This window comes from Bactrocera neohumeralis, chromosome 4 (genome assembly GCF_024586455.1).
Source record: "Bactrocera neohumeralis isolate Rockhampton chromosome 4, APGP_CSIRO_Bneo_wtdbg2-racon-allhic-juicebox.fasta_v2, whole genome shotgun sequence".
Lineage (NCBI taxonomy): Eukaryota > Metazoa > Arthropoda > Insecta > Diptera > Tephritidae > Bactrocera > Bactrocera neohumeralis.
The window spans coordinates 16459697-16478332 of NC_065921.1; the positions used below are offsets into that span (position 1 = coordinate 16459697).

Consider the following 18636-nt stretch of genomic DNA (forward strand, 5'->3'; position numbering starts at 1 on the left):
CAAAGAGGAGTCGCTTTCTTTTAACAGTTTAAGATCTTGCGATCTTGTTAAGGAGGACAAAACTTGGAAAATATATTTCTCTCATTACAGATTTGTCCAGTTTTTTAGTTCCTACGAAGAATTGCTCTGGTTGGACCCAGAATAGGATATTAAGACCGTATTGTACTCTTCAGGACATATGTATGTAACTTGGTAGTTGGTCTAAAAGGTTGATCTCGGTTAAGCCGGGGGTTGTAACCAGAACTTATCACAAATTGATGCCGACGGAAGTCGATTTCTTCTTTGTATAACAGCTTAAAACCATGTCTTTTCTGATTTTTCGGAGGTCCTCGGTCTAACTTGGCAATAAATAAGAAAACACTTTACTTCGACTGCACTGAAGCTAAGATACCATTTTCAAATACAATAGTTTTCCACACAAAGCCTTGGATTTGTTCGGTCAGTTTGTGTGACAGCTATATGCTATAGTGGTTCAATGTGATTAATTTCTTCGGAGACTGCAACGATTTTCAACTTTCGTAAAAATAACTCACCGAAGATAAAGGTTACAAAGGTTTTCCAAGCAAGAACCGGATTTTGGTCCACCAGTCGATGACAAGTATATGCTATAGTGGTCCAATATTAGCGCTTCCGACAAATGAACAGCTTCTTAAGGATGAAAGGACGTGTGCAAAAGTTTAGATCGATATCTCATAAACTGAGAAACTACTTCCGGTATATACAGACAGATAGACGTGGTCAAATCGATTCAACTCATTATGCCTATCTTTAATATACATACATACATATTTAATAGATTGTCCGAAGTTTCTGCTTGGGTGTTACAAACTTCATAGCATGCTTAATATTACATATCCTGTATAGGGTATAAAAATATCATATAAGCGTAAGGAGCCCTAGAAGCTTGTCATACATTCCTACTGGTCGAATTTATCGCAAAAAAAATTTATCATTAATCAGAAATAAAAATTAGTCGAAGGAGTTTGCAGAGACTCTTCTTGGTCGAATTTATTGGGAAGCCTACTCGATAGCAAACTTACCTTTCTAATGGTGTTCTAGCAACTCGGTGTTCGAGATGATTTTTCTTCTCTAAGTTGAGCACAATTTTGAAATCAATTCTTCTTTTGTTAAGGGAATTACTGCTTTCAATAACCTCGTCTCTTTAGGTGTTGTGATTAAGACAAAGTACATCGATCCATTTACAAATATTTTCTGTATTATATAAATACTATAATCGAAAATATTTACTCTTTCAACATGGATCTTTCCAGTTCGATTACACAAAGTTTGTATGCCAATATTTGCCTTAAACTATATAAGCATTCTCATCTTTATACCTTCAACATTGGACTCCACAATAATTACCCACATACATACATACATATGTATGTATATACAAAACAAAATTGTTTACATATCTTATCAATATCAGCAACATTAAATATTGCTGTAAACAAAAGCGTGGCATGCGCTTGATAAGCAACTCGGCGATAAAGCTTTAGTTTATTGGCACTCGCTCGTAGCATAACGCTGTTAGCGACTCTCACGCTCTCTAGAATAAATTCATTTAGCATTTTAGCAGCAAGCAGGGTTGTCAACTTCGCAGGAATTCGGGATTTTTTATTATTGGAAATTTCAGAATTTTTTCTCACTTTTAATAGTAAAGAATTTCTTGTGTTATGTCAGTAAACCACTTCCGCTTATGAAATCACCTGTGGGGTAATTTATTGTTCAAAACTTTTCTCTAACTCTACAAAAAAAATCTCTTTGACTAATTTTGCAGAAGTTATTTTTTTGTTTTGGATTCTAAAATGAACTTCTAGATAACAAAAATTTAAGAAGTTGACGGCATGTGTATTTTGGTTCTCATGGTCGACATTGCTAAATAGCTTTGTTTTTGCCTTAGATTCCAGCATAGTCAATAAATGTAGAAAGACTTTCAGCTCACTGTCAGGTCAACTCTACATGTCCATAATTTGGGAACCTTACACACTGGAACATTTTTGGGCAACGCAAAAGTAGACGAGTTGGAAAATTCAGTATCCTGAACGAATCGAAGGCAAATTTATCATACCTGATACAGTCAAGCGGGGTTCAATACACAATTTAAACAAATATCTCCCAAAAGAAGAAAATTTTCAACAAAAAACAAGCAGATATGGCAAAAATGTGACAAGAAATGAACGAAGTACTTATTAAATAGGTCCAGGAAATGTAAATACAGACTTTCAGCCACCATAAAGCAGCATTGGCGATTTGGAGAATATGTGATAAATGAATAAGGATACGGTCGTACACTTCCTCTGTGCGTGAGCTATCACAAAAACGACATAGAACTCTTGGAACCCGTCAAGTACCATACCTTCAATGTCTTTCTAGAAATCATAACGAAGATAAGTAGTTTCATCGATGACAAAACGAGGTGGCAAGATTTAAGGGTCTTAAGATAGATAGATAAGTAATTGAGCCCGACATGGACTGCACTTTTACCTTCTAATCGGAAGAGTGATCCATTTCGAGGTTCCCTAGCTTTTTAAAGAAAATATCTCAAATAAAATGGGAAATGTTTACTATCATTCGAAAGAACATTCTTTGGTAATTAGTTTTTGAAGATTATCTGTTTCAAATGTTGGTCTCGGCTACGATAGTCCATCAGATAGTCCATCTTAGATGATCCAGCATTACGACTGAGAATTGGCGAATGACTTGCGTGATGATTTGCCCCAAGGCCTGAATCCAAGCGGAAGGAGACTTTAAATTTTACATATCCCCATAGAAAAAAGTCTAACGGTGTGACATCAAACGATCTTGGTGGCCAATCGACCTGCTCAAAAAGTGAAATTATCTTACCACCGAAGAGTTCTCTAAATGGATCCATTGATTGATGCGATGTGTGCGAAGTGGCGCTGTCTTGTTGAAATCAAATGTCGCCGAGATCACGAGCTTCAATTTCAGGCACCATTGCGCGATAACGGTCACCATTGGCGGTTACGTTCTCACGGGCATCTTTTTTTAAATATTGAGCGATAATTGTACCGGCCCGCAAACCACACCAAACCGTTGTTTTTTTTTTGGATGAAATAACAGCTTTTGCGTCTCTTCACGTTGCTCTTCGCCTTAAATGTGGCAATTTTGTTTGTTTAAATAATCATTGAGCCAGAAAAGGGCCTCATCGCTGAACAAAATTGGGTTCAAAAATGTCGGATCTTCTTGAAACTTTTCAAGAGCCTTGTTTGCGTTCAATTTAATATCTCGACGTAAAATACGCCAAGTCGTTCCATTCGTCAGTCCGAGACAGTAATAACCTAAAGGATACTCTTTGATCCAAAAATTCGCCTTCAAAAATATAATTAAATTTATTGTAATTTACAAAAAAAATGTTAATTAATTAAAAATATAAATTAGATTTAAAATATTCTGTTCATAATGCAAACACAAAATTTTTTCTATATCCCAAACAATGTTCACAAAATCACATGCAAATTTTATAAACATTAACTGGCAACCCTGACATTAAATAAATCTGCCGTTGAGTATGCTGAGCGCGAGCGTCAAAGCCAAACGGGAGAGAAATCAATATACAACAAATGACCAAAGCTCCCAGCTCGCCACATTGTTGCTGAGCCAATTTTGGTGCGATCTCAACGCCAAACGCTCCACACAGCGCCCATCTCAGCTGAGAGAAATGCCACTTAGAAAGCATCCAACGCGTTTGCGACTATCCAGTGTTGGCTAATGACGGAGCGCGTGAGTTCAGTGCTAAATGCGAAGGCCATAAGCAATTTTCAAAAACGTCGGGGCTCGTGCAGGCAATTTTTTTCGAACGAAAGTGCATATTCTTAATGAATTTCAAATTCGAGCTTAGTGTTTGCCAAGCTGCTCAATCGATCTAAAAAGTGTTTTGTGTTAAAAAAAAAGTCACTTTTAGTGATGCTAACTACCTGTAAGAGCTCACAGTGATCGTGTAAACGCGAGTGCGTGTGTGTGTGGAGCTAAGCATCTCGAGCGAAATTGCCTAAAAAGTATTGGAAAAGTGCGCGCATCATTCAGCTAGTAAATAATGTATGTAACAGCGCTCGTGTAAAATTGTTAAGCAAAATCGCTTGTACATTTGTACATAGGTCGGTGCTTACGTATTGCCATTAGTATGTACTAGCTCGCTTGTTCTGCCGCTGTCACATTTCCGTGCGTGTTTTTGTCATGCGTTCGCTTTTAGCTTTTTTGCTTTTTTTTGTAAGAATGCCTATCTGTCGCAGGTTAATGACGTACACGAGCGTTGACTTCTAATTGCATTAGCGGTGTTGTCTAGGCTGACATGCTTTACGCTTATATTTAGCTATGCTTTAACCACATACATATATATATACACCACGGTAAATATATACAAACATGTGAGTGCGTGCAAATACTGAAAAAATATTATAAATGCAATGTTTTTGTTCGGTTGTGTCACTAAAGTGCAGACTTAATACTCTATTAATCAAATTACTCTACGAAATCGGTGCCATTAATTACATTGTATACGGTATATATAAAGCTATACATAGTCATATATGCATATGTGAAAATTAACTGATCAAATCTTTCGTTATCAGCTTACAAAATTTCGCTGAGTTCTATTTAGTGTAAATGTCATTTTAATCAATAAATGTTGCCTACATTTTGGCGCATTAAGCAAAACATAAAATTTCGGATCTGAAAGCTGTTTTGAAGTGGAATGTGTCTAGAGTGTGATTTTATAAAGTTATGTTTTCAGTATTTTGATAAAATATACTCAAATTAGCGTGAAAAAATATTATTTCTTCAGGGTTTTTCAACACCAAATGACAGATTTTAATTGCACTAGTTTGCAGTCACTTTGCGAATGTGAGGCTAGCGGCTTTTTCTTGCTAAATTTGGTTTGCTAAAACCGCAAATGATAATAAAATTTTCCTAGAATTTTTTGTCTTGTAGTCAAGGGTGTGGGGGTCAAACCAACACCATTTACTAAAGTCACAAAGTACGTGATGGAAAATTTTAGAACTCCAATTCGTAAACAGTATACCTCAAATGTCCCTCAGAGCTCTTAGCACAACAATTTAAAATTTTTTCTACAGATTGGTTGAGTAGTGTTACAGAAGTAATTTCCTGGTTTTCGTACTATGAATGGCTTGGTGTTTCATGGCCCTTTTCAATAGCAATTTCTGTTCCAAACTTTTCAATGAATGTTGGATTAGACTTCAGTTCTTATCAAAGACAGATGTGTATTGAAAGAACACTCAGAAGTTTTAAAGCTTTGGTGGAAATAGAAAAGATTTGTTGTTTTGGAGATATCAGAACTTCTCTATGTGCTTAATTGTGTTGTATGTATTCTTGCTGTATAAGGAATTTATAAAATTAACAATGACAGGGAAGTATTTAAGGTATCCATTTGCAAAAAGTATTATTTTAATCAAGGGTGAACATTAAATTGTTTTATGTCTACAGTCTGATTTTGCATTGACATGGTCTGTACTCGAATTTTGAAAACTGACAATTGTCTTAAATAGAACTAGACTTTAAGGAACGTCGTATCAAATATTCAGCAACTGAATGTATAGTATTTTTATATCATCCTTTTATAGACAGCAGATTGAATTTTCAGGGTTGGAGATTTTGTTGCTTATACCGCTCATGAAAGATCTTATAGATCAGTGTATTCCAGCAAGCTACAAAACCCGTCATATGTATGTATATACAAACATACCATATTCAGCTCCAAATTCTATACTGTTAGTAGTTTTCAAGATACCTGTACAAATCGCATTTTACACTAAAGAAATGAATGATCGAGTCATAAAAGTATATAAAATCTAGAGAATCCGATAGCGAACAAGTGCTATATGCATATATGTACATACAATGTGAAAGATATTGAAGAGAAATACAACCACATTTCATATATTTTCTTTAACATTAAATTTTGATCGCAATAATAAATATGTACATACATATTAAAATGTGTATTTATACTGATTTGCAAAAACAATATTTTCGAAAAAAAATTCAGCAAAAAAAAAACAATGAATAAAAAATTCTAAAAATTAAAAATTCGAAAAAAAATATTAACTTGTGTTTGTATTGAAAAATGTCCTTTCTGAAACAAAATAATGAAAACTATAATATAAATATATATAAATAAAAAAAAAAAAAATTCGAAAAAAAATTTCAAAATTGTGTTCGTATTGAAAATGTATATTTTTAGAAAATATATTAAACAAAAAAATGTTAAAAAAAATATTTTAAGCAAAAAAAATATTGAAAAGTGTGTGTTATTGAAAAAACTTTTAAAAATATTTAAAAAAATGTTTAAAAATAAAATATTCTAATCACCAAACTTATTTTTCAGATAAAGTATATCATTTTTCATTACGTAAAATAAAAAACTTTGGAAAAAAAATTCGAAAAAAAATTTTAAAATGTGTTTTAGTGAAAATCTCGTTTTTGAAAAAAAAAATATTTTAAATGAAACGAACTAACAAATTGTGTTCGTATTGAAAATGTGTGTTTTTGATAAAACTTATAAGATAATAAAAAAATTTGAAAAACGGATAAAAATTTGAAAGAAATTTTTTTTTTTTTAATTTTAAAAACAAAAAAATATTTAAAACAAAATATTTTAAGCAAAAAAAACTTGCATTTTCACATAAAGTGTACTATCATGTAAGAAAAAAAAAACTTTGAAGAAAATTTAAGTTAAAAAAACATTGAAAAAATATAGAAACTTGTAATGAAAAACTTCCTTTTGAAAAAAAAATAAAAGTATAGTTAAAAAAATATTTTACGCTTATGTACAAAACTTAAAAAAAAAATTAAAAAATTGTTTTCGTATTAAAAATATGTGTTCTTGAAAAACTGTTTAAATTATTTAAAAAAAATTAAAAAAAAATATTTTAACTAAGAAACTTTTGAAATATTTTCGACAAAACTTTTAAAAATATTAAAAATATAAATTTAAAAAACAAAACATTCCAACCAAAAAAAATTTGAAAAATTTTTTTCGAATTGGAAATTTGCATTTTCACATAAAGTGTACCATGTGCTTTCCATCATAATGTATAATGAGCATTTCTGCCGCTGTACCGAGCGAGATTTGTCAATATACTGCGTCTTTGCGAAATTCTTTATTTTTATCGCTCTGCATTGCCTCCTAGCTGTTAACTTGGCTTTTATTCTTTGCTTCAACTCTTTTTATGCTTTTTCATGGGTTTGTTATTTCTTTTGGTCTTTATGTTATTTTTTGGTCTTGTTGTTATTTTTTTGGTTTTATGGTTCTTTTTGGTGTTTTTGTTATTTTTGCTTTCTGTGCAGGTTGTGGGTATTGGTGTCCAAAAATAAATCAACAAACTCGCAGTGCGACGTACAGAGATGGGAAATAATAGACACTGACAGCAATCGACAACAACAAAAAAATAAAGCAGCGACAACGACAACGCACTGCACCTTAGAAATTAAGAAACCATGAGAAACTACAAAAAAATCATAAGAAATTACAAACAAAAAACAACAACAACAGAAGATAAAATAAAACAGCAACTAATTTTCGAAAATGAAATTTTCTATTTTGTAGCGTTGTTTTGGCGGCAATTGAAGTTAAGCCGCTTTAATTTGTGGTGAAAAGCAAAAATAAAAAAAATTGAAAACGTAGAAATGTGCGTAATTGTATGGGAAATCAATGAAATAGAAATTGTTGTAGAGACAATTGATTATTGAATTTAAAACATTTAAAACGAGTTAAAAACGAAAAGCTTTTTAGTTTTAGAACTAATTTTTTATTGTTTTATTGTTTAATCTGGAAATGATTTTTTTTATAATATCACTCTTGCAAATTTCAGATGATTTTTAGTGATATACATAATACTGAAACTGAAGTAAAAGTTTCACGCTTTCGATTTGCATATTGTCTTCGCAGTGCTTTTCTGCCTATACTCTTTGTATGTTTCTTCGTTTTTCTTCCGATTGATTTTCATACATAATATTTCTGGCAAACCTTTTAAAAGTGAAATTACTCACTCTGCCATACAACTATTGGTATTTGGTTCTTTTCATGCATATTTATTTATATATATTTCTATAAAGTTTTCTAAAAGCTTCTACTATTTCACTTTCTTCGTTATAAAAAATCTGCAGGTGGTAAAAAAAAATAATTGAGCTTGCAAATTCTATGACTAATTAATTTCAATTTATTATGCAAATTGACGTTATTTGATTTCAATTTGCGCAGATCGTCTTCATTGCTAGCGATCAGTGAAGGAGACCCGCACCAATTAAAGAGCAATAAAATTTGCTGACCGTTATATTATTGCGCTGATGATAAGGTATAGAAATAGACAGAGAAATGTACAAAGAAAATATATCATTTTGTATTTTATTTATTGAATATAGATAGTTATAATTTGGAAAGAGTTCTTGATTCTTGCTAACGAACTTATTTTTTAACCCTAAAAGTTGAAAAAATGTTTTCAAAAATTTCAATCAAACCCGCATAGCTTATACTTTTAGCAGGAATTATTGAACACTTTTTTGAAATCACGTTTTGGGATTTCATAGTTCATGAAGATGAGTGGGGTTCGATATACCGTCTGATCAAATTCGACACGGAATGAAAAAAGAGCAATATTTACATACGTAGCACCTAAAAAGCTCTCTCAATGATCAATTTCAATTGGTGAATTGAACAAACTTTGTAGTTTTTCAGTCCGTTGACCCGGATGTTGAGAGAAGGACGTCTTCTTTACTGGCGTAGACACCGCTTAAGCGGTTATAGCCGAATTAACAACAGCGCGTCAATTGGTGATTCCAAGAGAAACCAGGTCCTTCTCCACCTGGTCTTTCCAACGAAGTGGCTCGGAGAAGCCCTTCCCGGTCCTGACGGAGCTTTTCAGCTTACACAGTCGTATTAGCTTTGCGGGGATACCAATTCAGACATAGCGGCATAAACTCACCTTTTCGTGCTGCAAAAAGCAGCTTTAAAATCGAGGAAGAGGTGGTATGTGTCGATCCTCTTTTCAAAGGTATTTTCCAAAATTTGCGGCATGGTGTATATCTGGACAGTTGTTTATTTTCCAGACCTAAAGCCACACTGATTGGACCTTATAATCGTTTTGTTGACAGTGTGCTTTAATCTTTCACACAGTAAGCTCGATAGAAGCTTATATGCGATGTTGAGGTGAGTTATCCCACTATAGTAGACGCAGATTGTGGGGTCTTCCTTTTTGTGGTCCGATCATATTCTACAATGAAGCTGATGCTCCTTACCAATTCTTCGCCACCATATTTGAATAGCTCGGCCGGCAATCCATCGGCCTCCGCCGCTTTGTTGTTCTTCAGGCGGATAATTGCTATTCGAACTTCTTCATGGTCGGGCAATGGAACGTCTGCTCCATCGTTATCGATTGGGGAATCGCGTTCGCGACTCCTCGGGTGGTACGTTCACTGCTATTCAGCTAGCTGTAGGAGTATACTCTGTGCATCAGTCACTAGAGTATGCTCCGGTGTTGAAACTTTCTGTTGGCCACCACATCTTTTCGTAGCATTTTCGAGCATTACCGCTGTCGGTCAGCTTGTCAAGCTCTTCGTATTCACACATCTCTCTTTTTTTGTCTGCAAGTCTTGCTGGTTTGAGATTTCGGTGAAAGCAAATCCCACCCTGTAGTGAGATAGCTAACCGGTTTGAATAGCGTTAGATCTTAAAAATAAATGTTATTTCTTTCTAATGAAATCTGTCAGCTGCCATTGTAATATCTAGACTGATTTTTGTGAGTTAAAAATGTGTCCTCAAGTGACCTTTTCTTATATGGCTTAACAGTTTTGTAAAGGAACTTTCACGAACTTATAAGGCACATAATAAATATGTCTTCATAACCAGAAATATACATACTACGTGGAAAAAGAACCAAAAACTTAAAATATAAAAGCGTCAGCTTCAACGCCTCCACAATTAAGAAGTGCGAACCGCCAAGCAAATCAAGAAAGCAACAAAACAAAAATGCTGATAAAATGTTAGTGAACTTGAAAACGCTAAAGAAATATATGCATATATATCACATACATATGTGTTTGTTGTTGCTTCGATGATATGCTAAATGACAGCAATAAAGCGCACAGAAAAACCACAAACAATACACATTTACTGACTACAACAACTCACAAGAACTCCATGTGCCATGTGCCACATAACAACGATTAACTGCAGTTGCTAGCTGTAAAGAATTGTTGCAGCTTCGGATTAAATACTTCGCAAGTAAAAACATATTTATTTATTAACGAGCAGCACAAAGTTATTAAAACGCTAAACTACAACAACAGCAACAACAATGCTTGTAATGACTTTAAAACTGCAGTCTGGTGGATGATCTCCGCTTTGTTGCTCGGAGCTGCGATCGCTTGACGTTAAAACCAGTCAGTCTTTGGCGCGAGCTGCGACTTCGACGCGGCCATCCATCACTCCGAGACAGCTCAAGCGAGTACTGCTCGTTGTTCATTAATTTAATTGATCTTTGTCTGTATTTACAACGGTTCATATTATAATCGTTTTGAAACTTAACTGTCTTTGAGGCCACAAAGAAAGAGTGTGAAGATTTTTTTGTATTGAAGAGTTCTTAAAAAGAGCTTGCAGAGCTGGCGTTACAGAAAAGACAGTCATTTTTTCACTTGTGCTTAAATTTAATTTTGCTTTCCTTTTAGCATTTTGTCCAAAGTTTTTAAATTTTTTTAAGTCCATCTTAATTCTTTTTCATATTTTTTCACTTTTTTTCTGTAAGGCAGTTATTATACTCTCGCAACAATGTTGCTAACGAGAGTATTATAGTTTTTTTCACATAACGGTTGTTTGTAAGTCCTAAAACTAAAAGAGTTTATATATACCAAAGTGATCAGGGCGACGAGTAGAGTCGAAATCCGGATGTCTGTCTGTCCGTCCGTCTGTCCGTCCGTCTGTCCGTCCGTCCGTCCGTCTGTCCGTCCGTCCGTGCAAGCTGTAACTTGAGTAAAAATTGAGATATCATGATGAAACTTGGTACACGTATTCCTTGGCTCCATAAGAAGGTTAAGTTCGAAGATGGGCAATGGCGGAAACCGAAAACCTATAAAGTGTCATAACTAAGCCATAAAAAAGATATTAAAGTGAAATTTGGCACAAAGGATTAGGGAGGGACATATTTGTAAGTAATTTTTTTGGAAAAGTGGGCGTGGCCCTGCCCCCTACTAAGTTTTTTGTACATATCGCAGAAACTATTATAGCTATGTCAACCAAACTCTACACAGTCGTTTTCTTCAGGTATTTCCATATACAGTTCAAAAATGGAAGAAATCGGATAATAACCACGCCCACCTCCCATACAAAGGTTATGTTCAAAATCACTAAAAGTGCGTTAACCGACTAACAAAAAACGTCAGAAACACTAAATTTTACGGAAGAAGTGGCAGAAGGAAGCTGCCCCCAGGCTTTTTTTAAAAATCACTTATGGACCAAGAAGCATATCTCAGGAGCTACTAGACCGATTTCAATGAAATTCGGTATATAATGTTTTCTTAACACCCTGATGACATGTACGAAATATGGCTGAAATCGGTTCACAACCACGCCTTCTTCCAATATAAAGCTATTTTGAATTCCATCTGATGCCTTCTTTGTATAATACGAGTATAAACATTAGGAACCAATGATGATAGCGGAATAAAACTTTACACAAATACGGTATTTGAAAAATATGTAAATGACGGATAATGAAATCTCGATTATCACTTTACCATGCGAGAGTATAAAATGTTCACACCCGAACTTAGCCCTTCCTTACTTGTTTTACTTTGTTTCAAATCATTCACATTTTAGCGCCTTTTTTGTTTTCTGTGGTGTGACCATCTTTCTTTTGTTTTGATGATTTCTTTTTGTTGTTATTTTTTGCATATATTATCACATTCCACAGCAATGTTTTGTTATGAAGTGATAACTAAAGTGAAATTATATTAATGAGGAACGTACGAAATGGCAAAGAAAGCAAATAAAAGTCGAAGATCGAATCTTAGTAAGAACACAATGATGAGAAAAGAGTGTCAGCAGATTATAACAGGGAGTTCCGCTTTCACTTTCCAAACAAAGAAAGAAGTGACACGCACAAATTAAGAAGAATATACAAATCAACTTTAAGAAGTATTTCACTCATTCTGCGCTCATAAAGCACTTCCAATTATTATTCTTAACTCTACCAAGCGTAAGCTTCTTACTATAGTTCTTATTAATGTACTACGAATAAGTAGTCATAGGTAGCTTCAGAACATAGCATATAGTGACTCTTGAAGGCCTAAATGCACAAAACACAACAGAATAACATCACTATTAGGTCGGTTCCTGAAAAAGCAAACTTCCTTGGAAATTATTGTTTGAATAACAAAATGGTATCCAAGGGAACCTCCTTGGAAGTAGGTTAGGTTAAGTTAGGTTAGGCTGGTAGGCCAATGAGCCATGTGCAGACCAGTTTTGGTCCTTTGCGATTCAGTTACTAGGTTCATGAGGAGTAGTCATCTTTTAGAATGCCTGCGCTTGACGTGAATTCCAACCGACTCTGTGACTTCACTATCAATACCTCTTCCAGTTCCATAGGGTTTTGATTTCCTTTATCATGCTTCTGTCCAGATCGTTCCCCAACGTTGATCACGTTTCCGGGTGTTAGCCGTACACCATTCTTGGCAATTTCGTCCACTATTTCATTGTCCTCGATGCTTTGTGGCCTGGCACCCAGTAGAAGTGAAGTTGCTTGCTTCTGCAAACAGTTTCCACTGCTTTCCAAGATACTTCTGGCTGATATGCGATACGAGGATACTGCTCTGTTTGCTACTCGGCTATCTACGTAGATATTGAATCCAGAATTGCCTGCAGGGTCCGATGACGTTAAAAAAAACAAAAAAAAACTGGTCCTTCACTGCTGCAGTGATTTCGGACGTCTCCGTGGTTAAAACCTAAAGGAAATCACTTTAGATTAGATTAGATTTTATAGGTAAAATGACCAGCGAACGAGAAAAAAATTTAGAACTGAACTAGAATTTCACCTACAATTGGTTCATCGGATAATTTATCTCGTAGTAATCAATCGAACCTTAAAACCTTTGGGTTGTAACCCAAAAAACGCAAAAAGCAGCTCTTTCAGATAGCCGTGTGGCTATACTGACTTCCAGATCACTGACTGTGTGCTCAAAACTTGTCAAGGAGTGCATGACCTCTTTGGAAATAACTTTAAGTTTCTTTCATATTATACTTGTATTGGCGCGGAATCGTCGGAAACTGCAAAGCCGATGAGCTTGCTAGGCAGAATAACCACCACCGAATTTCATCCGATTGGGAGCGAATCGGTTTTTCGATGTCTTCTCGGGTTTTTGATCGACTCCGAAATCCTTTTGGCCTAGAGTTAACCTTAAGAGCTCCTCCGAACTACTGACTCTTAGCAAAGTCAATCTCTCCGCAATGATCTGACTGGACACTGTTCAATAGGTTCTCACACGGTTCGCCCAAATATTTTGTCGGACGCTCTTTGCCAAAGCTGTGTGGAGGAAGGCGAGGTGGAATCAACTTGTCAGTTCCTCTTCCATTGCCATAATGAGATTGAACTATCTCGGTAGACACACCTTTGCCGAAATTAGCGAAGTTGATGAGATTGATATTAACCGCCTTCATAAAAATATGGTAAGCTTAAAATGCTTCAACGATCTATGAGGATCTGTTGAAATATCTGTCCAAACGAGATAGGTTTTTGGAACAACCCTACGACTTAGCCTAAGCTAACTACATCGAAATACCTTATTTTAAATTTCACGCTAAGTAAGATCTGAATGTATTATTTTATGTAGAAAATAATCGGCAAGAATACTTTAACATCACCAGCAGTGAAATATCAAAACCAGTTAGAGAAAAAACTAGTTTCGGGAGTCTAAATGAACTAGTTCGAAAAAGTTTACAACTGGACCAATTATAAAGCGTTTTCTTATAGAATACTCATAAACAATCTAAACAACATGCAAATTTGACATTTTTCACGATATTTTTGAAATTATTTATATCGATTTTTGGATACTCTCTATATTTACATATATATAATCTGCGCATGCAGAAAGCTCGATTTATTTTTTACGAGTGGTTTGATTCATAATTGAAGTAAAGAATTTTGATCTTGTAATATATATGAGAACTTTGTCTTTTTCTGAAACCTAAACTTCAAAGAACATATGAAAACTACCGATTGTTAGTTAGTCGTTCGACTAGTTCTATTTGCGACAGTCAGCAACTAGTTCATTACATTGCCGTTTATTCACTATTATCTGACTCGTCAAACATTAAAGTGCTAATCTGAATAGACAACAAAGCACCAAGCATCTTTCCGCTCGACAAATTTAATTGCACTGTTCGTTTCAGTTAAACTTTTTATGTGCTTTTATTTACGAATATTATTTTTTGTGCCATGACAAGCCAGAAAAAAATCTCGTTTTGCAGCAAACGTCATCGGAGCACACAGAACGAACCCCACGGCCACACAATCGGCAATGTCATCAACACGGTTGACATGGTTGTTGCTGTTACTGGGATTATTCCGCTACCCCCCGACTTGGTTCTCAGCTGTGTGTATGCTTGGTAATACGCCATTATTGCAACGATCTGTTGACAATGCTAAAACGTCACGATCAGCGCTTGAAGGTGTTGCCGACGCCGACGTTGGCTCTGGCGCTGCAGTCATTGTAGTCGTTGCAGTTGTTGTATATGAAGTAGTTGTTGTATACGAGACGAGCATATACTTGTATGTGTGTTGTTGTGTTATTGTTGCCCAGCAAGTTTTCTGCGATTTTGGCGCTTGTTTTCTGCCGAGACTTCCAGGTAGCGCTTGTTTACCTTTTCACTCGCCACTCGTTGCACCGCGCTGCTGCAACACTGACTCGCGGAGTTGCTTTGTCGTTGACGCTGCCGAGCTGTGTTTGATTTTGTTTTGCTCCCGACTTGCAATCGGGCAGCCGGCAGAGCCAATATTTTGCGCGACAGTTTCAATTGCGCCCAGCACTGTGGCAGCGCATGTTGATCGGTGGATCACGGTAGTCGCATTACATATCACTTGTCGTTGTTGTTGTTGTAATAATATTTGTAGAACACGCTGTGTTTGTTGTAACTACTGCCATTAGTTTGCTAGTTAGCAAGTTATCGCATATTAACTGAAGTGATCTCCAACAATTTGTTGTTGTTCGGTGGTTTAAGTGGCAAAACAGCTGATGCTGTAGCTGTGTATGACGGTGTGTGTGTGTTTTGATTCTTACGAATATATTACTCCACTTCAGCAGCTGTTTCTGTCCATTCTTGCTGTGCCAAGCATATATTTTGTTAGTGTGAATAGTGCAAAAGCAACAAAAAATCAACGAAAGTACAGTGTAAAAGCAGAAAGCGCAAAAACATATGCAGAATAATGGTGGAAACTGGAAAACACGCGCGCGACCCTCAGCAGAGAGCCAAATAAAAGTGTAATAAAAACCGTGCTTACCTCACACACAAACAAACAAGCAAACATACTTACAAATGTACTTATGTATATAAACCGAAATTGAGGAGTTTGGCAAAAAGTTTCCTTGAATTATTGGCGTCGTCAGCCAGGTGAGGGCAGCCGGCGAACGTGAACGCGCACGAAAACTTCCCACAAAGCCACTTTATTGCATTCTACACTCAGTCAGCATGGGAATCGGCACCAGCACACCCGTTGGCGGTATGAAATACCAAATTTTACCTTTTTTCCACAAAAAAAATTATAATTTTTTCCGATTCTTTGTAAAAATCATATTTTTGCTAACTTTGCGTATTTTTGTCTGGTTTCTGTGTGGCAGTATTTTATTGTTGTTGTTGGTGTTTCGTTTTATTGTTCGATTTTTTGTTGGTCGTCTACAGACTTTTGTAAGTGCTCATGTTGAATTGCTATAAATTTAATAATAATAGCAGCAAATTACACTTCGCAGACACATTTTTGAAGACTCAACACTTTTTTATAAAAAAATATATTTTTATTTGTTGTTGGATATTTGTGAAAACTGAACACTTTTTTATAAAACAAAATATATATTTTTATTTCTTGTTGGGCATTTTTGTGTATGAGCATTTATGTGTTGTATCTTGACTTTTATTTTGTATGTAAGGTCTAGTAAAAAAGAAAAAAAATTAAATTGAAGGTTTTATGTAGTTTGTTTGTATTGTTAGAATAATCCGATTTGGGTCAAATACGCAGCGTTTTGTTCGATAACTTTTTGTCATTTTGAAGGTAATAATTCATTAGCCACTATCTTAGAAACCCTCGTCCTTATAAGAAAAAGACGGGACGGTCAATTCTCGCAAGCTTTATACTGGAACAGATGGATAAAAGTATATGGTAGATAAGTATCTCCAAACCAAGCTCCATGAGCATCTGAATAGTTCCTAATTGATCAACTCCTCTCTTATTTGCCCTTAGCATGCCGCTTCTGAGCAATTCCTTCCTTTATCTGCTTTAGTTATTCTCCATACAGGTCTAACTAACAGTTTGATCATAGGAAACCTCCTATAGTAAATGCCTGTGAAACCGAGAAAACACATAGGAAAATGTTACCGACCATCAATTCTGGCTTTACCGTAATTTAAGACGGCTTACCACAATTCGATCACGTCCGTTTCCACTTGACTTTGTCGTACTAATTTTTTATCACCAATAACCAACAGCTACAGAAGTGAATCGGTTTTGTTTGATTCATCAGCGATTCTAAATACAAATTTGGTTTATTATTATTTTTTTTTTGTATTGTTCACTTTTTGGGACGGCCTTCAGCTCCTTCAGCGAATTGTGTTTTATTTCTTCGATCGATGGATGCCACGGAATAGCAATTTCAGTTTGGGAAAGCAAAAATCACATGGAGCTAAATCTGATGAATACAGACAGTGGTTAATCGATGGTATTCGTTGCGTTTTTGGCTTTAAATTCGGTCATAATCGCACTCTTTTTGAAAAAAAATTCAGTTTTATCGGGACGAGTTGAACAAGAATGCGTTTCATACCCAAACTATCCACCAAAATCATTTGAAAGGACTCGCTAAGAATATCGAGCTCACTTGCTATCTTTCTAACAATTGCCTCACGATTTCGAAGCATCATTTCTTTAAACTTTTCAACAGTTGAAGAGGTCGAAGGTCGTCCAGAACGAGGCATGTCTGTAACAATCTCTCGACCGTCTTTGAAGGCTTTGTAACACTGGTAGGAATGTGTTTTTGATAAAACTGAATCGCTTTAAGATTTTTCCAACATTCGCAACAATTCCGCACACGAAATGTGATTGGAAAATATTTCTAAAATAACAAAAATGTATAGTTTTTCAGAAATGAGTTTCGTCGCTGACGTAAAATATTAACCAAAGTTAGTTTCGTGTCTAACTAAACCAACTTATTAGGTGCGCAACTAAGTTCCCGCTGTTTGTCAATAGATGGCTACAGGATTTAGTGGTGATCAATGGTGATGTATACAAAATGTAATAAATTTAACCTACACTTTTCTCTTCATGCCCTGTTTATGTGTCATATCCTTGAGGTTGTGCGAATATGTCCGATTTTTATTTTTAATTTTTAAATAACTGTCAATACTAGGAGAGGCACGAAAAAGTGATTCTGGTACATGGCAACCCTCGTGCTCACGTCGTCAAACCCGTTTAAACCAACCGGGAAACGCTGAGATGGAAAGTCCTATTTCACCAACATTTTTCCACAGATATTGCATTGTCCGATTATTATTTGTTCCGTTTGATGGCACATGGTCTGACTCAGCAGCAGTTTCACTCACCAGATGACATCGAAAAATCGCTTGATTCTTGGATAGCAACACAAGATGAACAGTTTTATCATAATGTTATTCGAGCTTTGCAAGAGAGATGGGAAAAAGTTGTGATTAGCGATGGGCAATACTTCGAATGATTCATTTGTGACTACTTTCTTACAATAAAATTGGATTTTCATAAAATTCTAATAAATGTTTCAGTATCATATAGCCTTTTTGTCTTTTCCATTGCAACGTTTGTATTGACAACAGTCAAAGTTTTGATAAAGGCATCAACAATCTATGAGTCCCTTGACTCTTGTCTAAAAAAATTATTTTCGGAAAATTCTGGCTAGGTATAACCCTTTGAAAAGTTGTTTTTTTTTATTATAGTTAGGCCTCTTTACAGTATATGTAACCACAAGATTTCCAACAATAATATTTACTCATCAATTTGCTTACATTCTCAATATTATATAATGAAAAGTGTTGTAACGCGTAATTATCTCAACCACTAAACGATTAGCAAATGTCACGAGTCGATAATTGAAACATTCCGCATTTTTTAATTCACTCGTCATTGTTTTAGTAACGAATGCTTTAATAGTTTAGAACATGTTGAGCGAGAACAAAATAAAGAAGTTATAAATTTGAGAAAATTATAGACTTTTTAGTAAAGTAAAAACACGTCGCAGTTTTAATCTTTTTAGATGTTTAAGAATCGATTTTCTGACAGGTAAATTTTTTACTTTGAATTCACGAAGTTGGCGGTAATATCATCTTCTGTAAGTTCTTGATATATGAAAAAATGAAGTTTAAAATAAAAT

General features: G+C 35.1%; 1 protein-coding gene across 1 annotated transcript in view; it reads left to right on the top strand.

Moving 5' to 3' along the window:
• The window catches only part of LOC126754401 (uncharacterized), a 110268-nt gene that overhangs the window by 30696 nt on the left and 60936 nt on the right, over nucleotides 1-18636 (top strand). The gene's annotated exons all lie outside the window — the stretch shown is intronic.